General features: G+C 42.4%; 2 pseudogenes; one reads left to right on the top strand and one right to left on the bottom strand.

The window, feature by feature from the left end:
• Positions 1 to 821: 821 nt before the first annotated feature.
• On the bottom strand, positions 822 to 938 carry LOC146056599 (5S ribosomal RNA; annotated as a pseudogene).
• Positions 939 to 2,645: 1,707 nt separating this feature from the next.
• Positions 2,646 to 2,762, top strand: LOC146056598 (5S ribosomal RNA; annotated as a pseudogene).
• Positions 2,763 to 3,250: the final 488 nt, after the last annotated feature.

Here is a 3,250-nt window from a genome sequence, read left to right as displayed (position 1 = left end):
CAGCCTATAACCCTAACCATTCACACCGTGCAGCCTATAATCCTAACAATACAACTCCCCCCGCAGCCTATAACCCTTTCCATGCACACCCCCCGCAGCCTATAACCCTAACCATGCACACCCCCCGCAGCCAATAACCCTAACCATGCATACCCCCCGCAGCCAATAACCCTAACAATACACACACCCCACAGCATATAACCCTAACCATATAAACCCTGCAGCCTATAACACTATTGAATTCGGTGTCATAGGAGAGACGTAGGGAGAACAAAGGGTTTTTGGGGCACACTTGAAATTTTAAGATAGTGAAAAAGATGGTGTACAAATGGGTGACATAAAATCTAACCTTTATTGATTACACTTAAAAGAGCATACAAGCACACGTCAATTAAATACAAAGAACAATTTCAAGAGAACAATTATTTAAAAAGATATATAACAATCGGCATGTGAGTATATTTACGGAGTTTATTTTATAATCGTAATATACAATGCAGACAAAAACGAAATTGTAATACAATAACCGTCAAGTGGGCGAAAATGATTTGGCAGGGAATTTACCAGACCATAATTATTTGAGCAAGGCAAATCAACACAAGATAATATAACGATATCATGCACATGAATGTTGCAGAGGTTAGTAATATTTTAATATTTTGGGGTCTTGCTTCAGACCCTCCTTTGACAATAATAATGGACCCAAATGCAATGATATAGGTAACAGGTTTACATTACTATTGTTGAAGCAGGATTTGGAGGATAGCGGGAAGAATATGAATGCTCGTCGTATGCATTCGCTACTTCTGCTGTCTGAGTGTGTGATACAGCACTGGATATTCCCTGATGGTCTCCCAGGAGGTACTGATCCAGCCAGTCGCTGCTTAGCTGCTGAGTTCAGATGGAATCAGGCGGCCCAGCGATGTATGGCTGTATGTGGCATCAGATGAGAGAGCCTCAAATGGAACTAGGAGCCAGTTGTCACTTCTGCTTTTCCCCGATGTGGCTCAGGAGAATGAGAGAGTGAGCGAGTCCAGATGAGAGATAGTGGTAGATTAGAATGAAAGAGGAAAGATCAGAAGGGTGAGGAGAGATATGCTCACAGAATAATGGTATATGTGCCCACTGCTGGATTTAATGGGTTCGTGGTTACTGAGCCAGTAATGAGGAATACTGCGCACAGTGCCACGTGCAGGGGTGAGTAAGGTCTTTATAGATCTTAAATCATTGTATGTGCAAGATATATTGATTCATCAGCAGCATACGTCATAGCATGTGGTTCCAGACATGTATCAAAACAATATAACAAAACGTATTGGTTGAGGACACCAAATAGTTGATACCAATTATCTGGAGATATGGACGGTAATTGTCAATTTAACTGCCTGTTGCTGAACCGCAGTAGTCGAAGGTTTTTAATAGGGGCAGTAGGTAATAGTTTGGTGGTAACAACAGTGGAGTAGGTCGGCGGATTGAAGAGATAATATAGTCAATGAGACAGAACAACAATAGTATGCAAAGAGATTTAACCTGAGGGTCACATTAATTACTGGTGCTCAATTTCTCATACAGTGGACCCCTAATTATAGCGTGCCCCATATGATAAAGCATAAAGGTCCCGCTTAGTAGCGGTATCAGGTCACATTAAGTAGCGGGCGCTCAATTTCTTATCCAATGGACACTTAATTATAGCGTGCTCCATATGGTAAGGTACACAGGTCCCGCTCAGTAGCGGTATCAGAGTGCGTGCGCACCAGACACAAAGTCTGTGCGCCAGCGGCAATCTGTGAAATAAGAAATAAGAAGCAGATTACCTCGTATAGGTGACGGCCGTATCAACGCGTGGTGAGGTAGACCGTGCGGTGAGAGCTTCTACCGTCTAGATCGTGACAGCCGCGCTGCTCTGAGAGGGACTGCGGGAGGGCTCTGAGTGGCTGGAAATTCCCTGACGTCAGACGGACACGTGTTTCGCCCCGATTGGGCTTGATCACCGTGACGTCACGGGGGTCCACTGTATGAGAAATTGAGCACCAGTAATTAATGTGACCCTCAGGTTAAATCTCTTTGCATACTATTGTTGTTCTGTCTCATTGACTATATTATCTCTTCAATCCGCCGACCTACTCCACTGTTGTTACCACCAAACTATTACCTACTGCCCCTATTAAAAACCTTCGACTACTGCGGTTCAGCAACAGGCAGTTAAATTGACAATTACCGTCCATATCTCCAGATAATTGGTATCAACTATTTGGTGTCCTCAACCAATACGTTTTGTTATATTGTTTTGATACATGTCTGGAACCACATGCTATGACGTATGCTGCTGATGAATCAATATATCTTGCACATACAATGATTTAAGATCTATAAAGACCTTACTCACCCCTGCACGTGGCACTGTGCGCAGTATTCCTCATTACTGGCTCAGTAACCACGAACCCATTAAATCCAGCAGTGGGCACATATACCATTATTCTGTGAGCATATCTCTCCTCACCCTTCTGATCTTTCCTCTTTCATTCTAATCTACCACTATCTCTCATCTGGACTCGCTCACTCTCTCATTCTCCTGAGCCACATCGGGGAAAAGCAGAAGTGACAACTGGCTCCTAGTTCCATTTGAGGCTCTCTCATCTGATGCCACATACAGCCATACATCGCTGGGCCGCCTGATCCCATCTGAACTCAGCAGCTAAGCAGCGACTGGCTGGATCAGTACCTCCTGGGAGACCATCAGGGAATATCCAGTGCTGTATCACACACTCAGACAGCAGAAGTAGCGAATGCATACGACGAGCATTCATATTCTTCCCGCTATCCTCCAAATCCTGCTTCAACAATAGTAATGTAAACCTGTTACCTATATCATTGCATTTGGGTCCATTATTATTGTCAAAGGAGGGTCTGAAGCAAGACCCCAAAATATTAAAATATTACTAACCTCTGCAACATTCATGTGCATGATATCGTTATATTATCTTGTGTTGATTTGCCTTGCTCAAATAATTATGGTCTGGTAAATTCCCTGCCAAATCATTTTCGCCCACTTGACGGTTATTGTATTACAATTTCGTTTTTGTCTGCATTGTATATTACGATTATAAAATAAACTCCGTAAATATACTCACATGCCGATTGTTATATATCTTTTTAAATAATTGTTCTCTTGAAATTGTTCTTTGTATTTAATTGACGTGTGCTTGTATGCTCTTTTAAGTGTAATCAATAAAGGTTAGATTTTATGTCA

The sequence above is a fragment of the Crinia signifera genome, unplaced genomic scaffold, assembly GCF_055691185.1.
Source record: "Crinia signifera unplaced genomic scaffold, ASM5569118v1 HAP2_SCAFFOLD_83, whole genome shotgun sequence".
Taxonomy (NCBI): Eukaryota; Metazoa; Chordata; class Amphibia; order Anura; family Myobatrachidae; genus Crinia; species Crinia signifera.
This window is presented reverse-complemented; position numbering and strand designations above follow the sequence as displayed.